Consider the following 11,104-nt stretch of genomic DNA (forward strand, 5'->3'; position numbering starts at 1 on the left):
AATCAAACCAAAAACAGATTCCTGGAAATCCCTTTTCTGCACAAGATTTCATAGAGAGGTCAATGTTTTGGAGCCTGCTCATTGGGTATTCAGGGCGCATCAGTTTCAAATCTGTACTATGTGGGTTGGGAAATACATGTAGATGTTAAATATGTAAAGGAATTTTAAAATTCTGTCAAGTGTGTTTCTAACAGGGGAAGGTAATCAATATTGGAATTTCATATATATTTTGGTAAATTTTTGGTGCGGAATTCGACATAAGTTGGCGACCCCCACATAAAGGTTAAGCAAGATGGTAGATCTTAATTTCTTTTTATTCACAGGTATGCGAGATGCCATTCTTCAAAATTAGTAACAGGTGACCAGACTTGAAACCTAGACGGTGGCAAACGTTAATTTATCGTATATAGCGAAATGATTTTGTTCTTCGGTCTCTTTAAAACGATAATAAAAGAAAGAAATAGACTTCACTAAATGTTCATTATGAGTTATTATCCAGAACCATTTAAGCATTGTGTTGATGCACGGGAGGTAACTCTTCTAATAATTACATATCTTATAAACTATATTGGCATGATCAATAGTACAAATCCGTAAAGAGACTTACGTTTGTAACTGATATCTGGTTCGGGAGAATGTTCGGAGAGGAAATGCTTTCTACAAAAAAAAAAAAATAAACAAAATGCATTTTATCAAAAAAATAGAAGGTGGACAGGGTCAAAAGGCAAAAATAACATATGAGTGGAAATACTTCGCCCTCCCACTTACGCCACTGCCTATCAACCGAGCTATAAAACACTACAGAAGGTAGCAGGTAGAAGGTAGACCTGGAATTGAGGTCAATTTCCCAAAGAAATAATAAAAGATAATCATCCTGTTAATTCAAGTCAAATTGTGTGTGTAAGTCTCAGGTTAATTTGTAATAAAAAGTCTTAATGTTAATTCAGGTCAAACATTTTGTGTTAGTTTCAGGTTGATTTGACCTAAAAAGTCTTCATGTGAATTTAGGTCAACATTTTCATGTTAATTTCTAGTCATTTCCAGGTCAAATTGACGTGGAAAAAAACTTAAAAAAAGATCGCCATGCCTCCTTTGTAGTATTATAAAAGTAAGCAGCATTATTCAATAGTACGCTAATGCTTTGTACTGTGCTGGTGATGAATCAACTTCATTTGTTTTAGAAACCAATGGTTTTTATTCTAAGTTACCGTTCATCGAAAAGATTTTCCAAATGAGTTATCAGTGTTTTTGTAATGTACATAAAACAGATATTAGTTATTTGAAGGCAAAATCTGTATATATCTTTGCCATTTTGTTATGTAAAGTATATAGTGACTTCTTTCTGGGTTTTTGTCCTACAAATCATTATTACTGAGCATTGCTAACAAATATCAAGTTTAATTTTTTTTATATATATTTGAAGTTTTATCAACTCATTCTTACATAATATACCAGTCTAGCTTGACTTGTAGTAATTCCAACCACCACCATGTTACGTAGTAGCCAAATAAAGCGACCAAAAGCACGTAGAAGGTATAGATAGCTTACCAAGATTACCATCGCAAAAGAGTTATACTAGCTTTAATCTGCCGATGGCGTGATAAACCTTGATAAAAATGATTTAAGAATCTCTACTGGTGAGAAATCAGGATTGTAAAATAACAAAAAATTGAACTATTGAATTTTTTTTTTTTTTTTTTTTTTTAATATCAATACAGAAGTTAAAAAAACACTAAATAAACAATCTTATAGAAATGTTCTTAAAGGTTTATGAATCAAAGATATTTCTGTCACAATATTTCTGGCTTAGCCATATTACAACTGTTTTCACCATACACAAAAGAGTAATGTTTTCTTATAATAATCGTCTGTCTGTTCAGAATCAATTTAGCATTTCGAAGATTTCTCTTTCAATTTTTTTAGCGGGATGATCCACAAATGATTTCAACAGAATTAGAAAACTATCATCTGTACTTGCGGTCCAACTGTAGCCCGAACATGACTTTCTTTATGTGTGGGGTGTATCAGTCTCGGTGTACTTCTAACATCATGTGAGACTCCCTACCGGAGATTGTATAACGGACTAAATTGGCCAGCCAAATTCCGGTGCCATTGGTATCCGCTTCCCAATTCCACCGTTTCCCCGTGCAAGGCAAGTGACACGATTACCCCTGACGACGAAATCACGTACAAAACTTACAAAACATGCGTATTTACAAAAGTTGAATTTTGCAAAAAAAGCGTATTTACAAATCCAGCGTATTTACAAATCCAGCGTGTTTACAAAACCAGCGTATTTACAAAAGTTGAATTTTGCAAAAGAAGCGTATTTACAAATCCAGCGTATTTACAAATCCAGCGTGTTTACAAAACCAGCGTATTTACAAAAGTTGAATTTTGCAAAAGAAGCGTATTTACAAATCCAGCGTGTTTACAAATCCAGCGTGTTTACAAATCCAGCGTGTTTACAAAACCAGCGTATTTACAAAAGTTGAATTTTGCAAAAGAAGCGTATTTACAAATCCAGCGTGTTTACAAAACCAGCGTAATTACAAAACCAGCGTATTTACGAAACCAACCTATTACTTTCAAAACATTAACAGTAACACATAGTCAACACCTAACATAGGATCAGAATAGCTTTAAAGCTTAAAGCAAAATGTTCTTATGACAGACTTTGTAAAATATCATTTAGATTAAAAGTAAGCATTGGTAACGGAAAGCTACGTCATGATTAAAAAGGAAAGAAAAAAAGACCTTAAAAATAATTTATACCAAAGTAAGATTACCAGATAAACAACACAATTGGCATTGGCTTAGCTAAATATGTTGTCGCATTAGTGAATAAAGTTATAAATAGTTTAAAAGTTGTCATTTTGACTCTCTTTAAATGTGAAAAGCAGGTATCTGTAAATCTATTTTAGGCATGTAATTATTTTAAATTGAAACGATGCTTCAACAAGACTTAAACTTATACGTAGGTTTTCAAGTAAATAATGATTGATCAACTCCCGCAACATATTTATGTATGTCTCTAGTGGGCAAATACATATTGTACATATTGTAGGGCAAATATTCATATCTACTGATACAATAATACAAGATGTTATCAGTTTATTAACATTTGCACAGTTCACCCATTATAGTACTATGCGAAAATTAACTCGAATGAAACCATAGTCATAACTTAACGTGCCTTAATTACGTACGCTTGTTTATTCATATCTACACGACGCTTTGCACAAATGAAGACCACGGCATGTATCTTTTGTTTGCAGTCTATGAGACGTTTAATATTTACTAAGCTGAAACTGAAATCATTAAATTAATTATACTATGGAGAAATTATGCAGATATTTATTTCAAATTCTATATCGGGTGCAGTATGCCAGTGAGGTCAGGAAAATCCCGAATTAGTATATCACTTTATGGCATTTTATTTTTCTGACATACATAAACAGGTGGCAGGTCAAATAAACTCTGTACTGATTTAAAATAACCAACCGTTATGATGTTCTTACCAAGACGTATTGTGTTTGGAATCGATTGGACTAAAGGTTGAATGTTTGATTTGGTTTGACTAGGTAAATGTCCTATCAACAAACAGAATCACATAACGACATGACCGGTTTAGACGTGGAAGAAAACCCAGATAAATATTTAGGGACAAGTGATCATAATCTGGTAACTGCTCAGACAGGATTCGTTTTCATGATTTAAAAGTGGGAAGGTTATGGGAATCTGTCGGTCATCTTAACACCTCGTCTACGGTGGTCCAAAGTTTTAACATTATAATGCCTTTGCTCAAATAAACTTTCTTAAGCAACACGAATATGCATTGTAGGTTGAGGTCTACAGTATTTTTTAAGAAAATTCATTGCAGAGCACAATTATACATGCCAGTAGCGCTTGTATGTGATGATCAAAGTGAAACTTGAATTAATTACAACTTCTTTTATATTCTATTCCATTACATTGTCCACTTACTTTGCTTTAGTAATTGTATTTTATGCAAATCTGATGTAAGAGTTGAATGTCATTATGGTGTTAAATGAAAAAAATGCTTCATTGATATAATTTTGATACGAAATCGCTACTTTACTCGCCGGAGTCAGGAAGAAATGTTTAATATGTAACAAATGTGGTTATTAATAATCTTTTTTACTTTACATACATGTACTGCTTAAAGTATTGTAATATTGTATACTGTACACTATGTATCATGTATGTATTACAGACATGTGACCTCTTGTAACATACATTTGTGTCAGAGTGATTTAATATATCTGGGGCCAGGCCATGCTCAACGATGCTTAACTACGATACACAGACTTATAGTTCACAGCTACAAAAGCTAGCATTATGCAGCTGAAAAGCCCATATCCATGAAAAGTCACAGGTCGATATCGCATAAACAATATATTCATATTCACCTGAAGTTAACCTGTAAATGATGTCAATGTCAGAATACATACACTCAGGTGATTATATATATATCTTTTTGTGAATTTCAGGTCAACAACTTGCAAACTTCACGTCAATCTAAGGTCAATGCAAGGTCGATTCATCGATGTTGAATTAAAATGCATCCCTTGATGTGGTGATTTGATCATTAGCCCCGATATTTTATTCATTTCCTTTAATGTTATCTTTTGTTTGTAATTTATCTTTTGAGGTTTATTATGAAAACATTTCCATGCGCAGTTATGTTCTAAATTGCAGTGCATAAAGAAAAATGTATATAATTTGAAACTTCTCAAAATACTTAAGAATGTTGATTTATAGATAAACATAATATGCATGTGTGAGTAATAAGTTTGCATCAAAGATTCGAACTCAATTAATTATGCTTTATTTACAGAATTATGTAAAAACAAATAGTGCTAAATATATAAACCAGGTTTCTTTAGTTCATCATTCTATTTTGGCAAAAGGTAAAGGCATTTAAAATATCACATTCAAGAGGATCGTTCACAACTTATAAACGTGTATGTTTGATAATTATATTCTCTATTCTACTCATGTTTCAAGTATTTATGATCTGCACCAACACATTTATGCTACTGTCTTGCCTCGTTTTCATAATAGCGATGGCGCAATCTAAATGACGAATAAGATGTAGGACTAGTGGGGGCGCTAGGGAAGAGTCTGTTATCCGGAAGATGGATGCGAAAGTAGACAGGTCGCTTCGCACATCAAGACAAACAAGTTGTGCATGAAATATAGAACTTCATCCGGAATGTCAAAAGGAACAGAGCGAGACCGGTCATCGAAGGTCACGGTTAATACGTAGGGTCAAATGTTGGGTCAAACTCCCACCTTAGCATGCTTAATGAAAGCAGTTGTCCTTCGCGCCCGCAATTAATTACCTTCCGTCGACAGATAGGTTTCGGAAAACTCTAAGAGATACTGAATAAAAGGAAGTATTACTAGACTGCATAGGGTGCAAAAATAGAGATGAAATAATGTTTCCAATCGAGAAGATAAGATTTCCTCAAATTGTATTATCCAAGAACCATATTGATACATTTTGAAAAATGATTTGAATAATAAAATGTTGTTTGTTGCAGTTTTAATTTTAACCTTTTTCCCAGTTTTGATATATTTTGATTACTAACAGCGATGGTAATATTTATTGTTATTTATGAGTGGTAATGCGTAAAGAATTCATGTTTGTTAATTTGAATGCCTTCCTCTTTTTTATTTTTTATTATTTTTTTATTATCATTTTTCTTATTTTAAGTTTCTTTTTTTTCGAGTTCGAACTTTAATCTCGTCTACAGACAAGGGATATAGAAATTGTCGATTGAACATATTTAAGTTAAAAACATTTATGTTTTATCTTCATATTCTTAAATTTAGTTTTTTTTTACATAATTGACAACAATTTATTTGTCTTAAAATATGTTATACTAGTTTATGTTATTTTTGTATTCAATGCACTTAAATATTACATTATCATATAAGTTAAACAAGTAAAAAAAAACATTTGATACCCAATGCGTATGTATGGATTCGCACCTCAGAGGTTCCAGTCTTGTCGAAATCTCGTTTCGACATAGATTCTTTGTAAATTTGATATATGGGAATTTTATACGCGAAATAGCCCCTTTAGCGACTAATTTGGCGTCACTGCATCATAATTCTAGCTGTATCGAGATAATATGTGTTATAAATATTTACTAGGCTTATTATAATTGAAATATTTAGCTCTTATTCGGTGAATGATACGTTTCCGAGGGTTTTGATTTCTTTTTATATTTTACAGTAACTTTAGCAACACTTTCATTTGATGTTCTAATATGTTAAAAATTCAGATATTATTAAATGGGACAATCAGCTACGCGCACGGATTCACATACCATTTAATATGTTATCAAAAGAGGTAGCACTAGCTTAAATACGAGCACACAGACATGTGTTTTTGTTTTTATTTTTCTAAGGTATGAACTATCATGGATATGAGAAAAAAAGGATAATTTTCACTTTTCAGAGCTGTACATTTATTACTTATAAGCATATATTTACTACAAAAATAACACATTCGCGCTAAATATAGCGGTACTTTAAGCTAACAGTTATTTTAAATATTTAATCAGATATGAAATATTAAGATTTTATATTTTGAATAATAAAATTATCATGTATAAGTGCATAGAATATTGTTTCCAAACAAAAAAAACTAAATGAAGCAAATATTGATATTGACATTCATTCGCCATTTTAGTCTATTTTGTAAAGCAGGTTATATAACGAAAAGGACACAATTCTACATCTAATGCACATTTCCACCCAGTTCGAATATTGCATTTGTGCGTTTGTTTGTTTTGTTTGTTTGTTTGTTGATGGTTTTTTTTTTCCTTTTGTTTTACGTTTATACTTGTGCAAGTAAATTGTAAATGTAGAGTTAAATAATAACACAAAAAGTGATCTATCTTAAATTCACTGACAAAAAAGAAATAAATACATTGTTATACATTATACATACATAAGATAATTAATTAGGCGACCTTGATTAAATCTCGAAGTAACATAGAACTAGAAAGCTCATGCAATGTCATTAATGATTCATATTCCAATAAATTTAAGCATTATATCGATATAACCAATGGCGAACACTACCATATTGGCTTCTCCTTTGTTCGTGTCAAAATCGTCTGGATTGGCCGATTTTCCCGTCTGGGTTTTACGTCATAATATGCAACGTGACGTAATATAATTGCATTTTGTGGGCGAGTAATTTGTAAAAAGCATTTGTTCTTCTGAAGAGGGCGTGTATTTTATGAGCTTTATATATCAGTACTTTCCTTATGTCCATGCTCAAGTGCCTCAGGGGCCGTAATGGGTCCTTAATATCGAACGGTAACATTATCATAATACGTCAAGTAAGAATGATTTTACCGAGTAATAATGAATCATTTGTAATAATTTTCGAATAAAACCATAAAACTTTAAGTGGAAATATGAGATAAAGCATGAAAAACTATTAGGAAACAATTGTACGTTCGACTATGGAAGGACGAATTTGGGTTCTGACCAATGCTCAAAAGTATTCAAAGTGTCACAAATTGAGTTGAATTGAGTCAATACAATAACACTTATAGTAAGAATTTGAAATTAACTCAAATGGTTTTATGAATAATACAGAGCAGAGATGAATAGAATCTAACTAGTTGCACGAATAGAACATTTTATTACAAAATTTGCTTACACCAATCTACATATGAGGAAATATTATATCTTCAGTTATTATCCCGACCGTTCGATAAAACCTTGTTATATTGCACAGTTCGAAGTTATATTCCTTCGGCTTCGTGCAATATAATATTTGTTGATAACCACCACCTCGGGTTAAATATTATGAACTAGAGCACAGTAACCCATGAAATATTTGTATGATATAAAGTACAGGGTTAAATCGAAACAAACTGGTTGCATGGATACATTGTAATACAGAGCTGAATCTTTATTATTTTTGGAAACAATATTGACTGGTGCTGTAAAGGAAATTTACCAAACTAATGTATATAAAGGACTAGGTATGGTAAGGGTAATTTTGGCCCCCAAATCCGCTATTTTTCAAAGCTTGTTATTTTAAGATGTTAATCTTGCATTTCAAATATTAACTACATACTTGACATATTTGATATTGCTATTAGGTAATATAGCAGTTCTAGTTGCCATGGCAACCATTTTTATCATACATAAATTATGCAAAATGTGAAAATTTCATCAAAAATATGCCAAAATAGACCAAATTTTTAAATTTGCATAATTTATGCAAAGTTACCATGGTAATATAGCAAAAACATACTTTCTGTCAACAAAAATATCATTAAGTTTTTATCAGGGGCATATTCAATATTTCAAACGCTGAAAATTAATTTCTAAATACTTTATTTGAAATTTGGTAGATATAGGGGCCAAAAAGGGCCATTATCATATCTAGTCACAAAATGTATAATGTAAAAGCCACCATGTAGTCATTCTCAGCAATCAATTTTTGTTCAATCTTAAACAGTACAATTGCAATGGACACATGGTATCTGAATGTACCAAACCATTGATGAATTATCGATTAAAATTTATTTAAGCAAGTGTACATATTTTATCTGGATGTTATCATTAAAGGGTTTTATTTATGTCTTCTTTAACATGTATTTATCAATTGAAGCTGATTATTTTAATAAGTATTACTGCGCACATTTACCTATACGGAAAATTCCTTCGGGAATACTTAACAACTGTTCAGTGCATACTATATACACTATATGTAATGTAAACCCTCAGACCGTATAGCTGTCATTCATACCACTCCTCACTGTGTTACTAGAACAATCGAGTGCATACACCGTCAATTTTACATATCTTGTATACAGTTGTCTTATTGAAGAACGGAGCCATCAACAATTAATCTTGTCAGGGGCTGACCTGGGGTCATTTTAAGCCTCTCACCTTGGTCCAATATAGGACGTAACAACTGCCAAGCCTTACTTTATGTCTATATAAACCAACTCTACATTATTCTGACCAGTGGTCAGCCATGGCGTATATGGTATATAGAATTTCCTCTGGCCATTCATGTCAGCGCTCCCGTCTTAAGTACATGCCTGTTACGCCACACTGTCCATCTTTCCTGGGATTAATCAGTAATTAGACTTGTACCAAACCTGCCTGTTATGTAACATTATGGACCAAAACAATCGTGACAAATCATTTTCTGTACGGGATGCATCACTCACTATATAACGGCATACATCTTCATTAAAATGATTCTTTCATGTCATCATTATTCTGTATCTATTCTATGCTCAATATGGCAACTGTTTTTGCAGAAAACGTTTTATCATTGTTTTTTTATTTCTTCCAAAACATTTTATTCAATAAGTCATGTAAAGTAACATTGTATTTTCCTTTTGCAGAGAGGTTCTCGCATTATTTCCCATTTTTGATGTAAATTGTATTTTGATTTTGAACTTTGAATACATACGAACATCATTCTCACGTTATCAAAAATTTACGCAGCATTAACACTTTTCTCATAACCCATTTATCCATTTTAGTTCCAAATAAATAAGTATATGCTCCAAAATAATAAATGTAATGATATTATATAAACAGTACATTTTGCAAACGTTAATGAATACATAGAATTAGTATTTTTTATAAGGTAATCAAATTATAATACGAATAAAATCTTTCAATAATTATCAGAAAACTAAAATTCTATTATTGACGATCCTACAGATAAATTAAAAAACTCAAAATCAAGTGTGGAAAATCGACCACCAATATCATTTGTGTTAATTATTTAGGTTAAAGTAATTATGACACTGTCCATATGTCATTTAACGAAGTTATTGCAAGGATAGAATGGAAAAAAAGAATTATTTAAACAATATTCTTTAATAAGGCACCGCAGTGGCTAAATGGCTGAGATGTCACAACATATTATCCATGTAAGGCAGTTGGCAGGTACTGGCCACTGGTCGTTGTTCCTTTTCTAGGTAGTCTGTTTTTCCTCCAGCATCAGTCCATGCCTGCCCTTAAATGTTAATAGGACATGCAACTAAAATAACTTTTTTATAACGAATTATTAAGTATCTTAATATAATAAGTAATTATTAAATTACGTACCATTTTTATATAAGGTACGCTACTTCTAAGTTCGCGTACATGTTTTTAAGATATCATTATCTTTTCACATCATACAGATAGACTTTAACTTTCAAATAAATTCGTAAACGGCTACTAGCTACTTTTGAGATGGAAGGTTACAGAAACAGCTTACATGGCAAAGAAATAATTTGACTGAAATACATGATAGTTAGTCAATATCAAGTTTGCGGTTTTTTATCGCAAAATTTGAAGAAAGTAAATTACAAACGATTGAAAATGAGTTTTCAGTACAATGGATTTGACTTGATAAATCTATTTTGAATTCAAACCTTTTCATAGCAGATGCACAATTTTGGCTTTGCAAAACTGTTCATTTGTGTTTTGCCTGAAAAAGCAATGCATATCTCTAAGAACGTCTGCAGTTTGGGAGGAACTGTATAGTATAGTATAGTATGATAGTTGAACATAATCTTTCGTTGAGTCTATGGTTACTGTTAAGTCCCGTTACAATGAACTTATTTAAATCGCTCTCTCATAGGCCATCCCGAACAACAAAATTCGGGAAAATGTCTTAACTACACAAAAACAATTGATTTTATAGAATAAAGAGCATTATTCGTGTTATCAATAGATTGAACATGATATTGAATGAATATTTGAATCATAAAGAAATATAGTTTGTCTACAGAGAATTCTGTAATTTTAGCTAAACCTGAAGGGAGAATATGAAATTTATCAAAATAAAATGAGTATGAATCATTGAAGCGTATTTATTAGTTAACAAAAGATACATTTCAATAATCATTTACTTACAAGTTCCCCCTTACTTTATGAAAATGACAATTTTACACTAGGAGTTCGGAAATAGCTTTACTTACTTTAGAAAAAAAAATGTTTACGCTATGATATGCAGGTCATATTTTCATGTCATGATATATGAAATGAGTCGAAGACGACTTTCTAGTGTAGCCAATGCAAATCGCTT

This window comes from Argopecten irradians, chromosome 13 (assembly GCF_041381155.1).
Source record: "Argopecten irradians isolate NY chromosome 13, Ai_NY, whole genome shotgun sequence".
Classification (NCBI taxonomy): domain Eukaryota; kingdom Metazoa; phylum Mollusca; class Bivalvia; order Pectinida; family Pectinidae; genus Argopecten; species Argopecten irradians.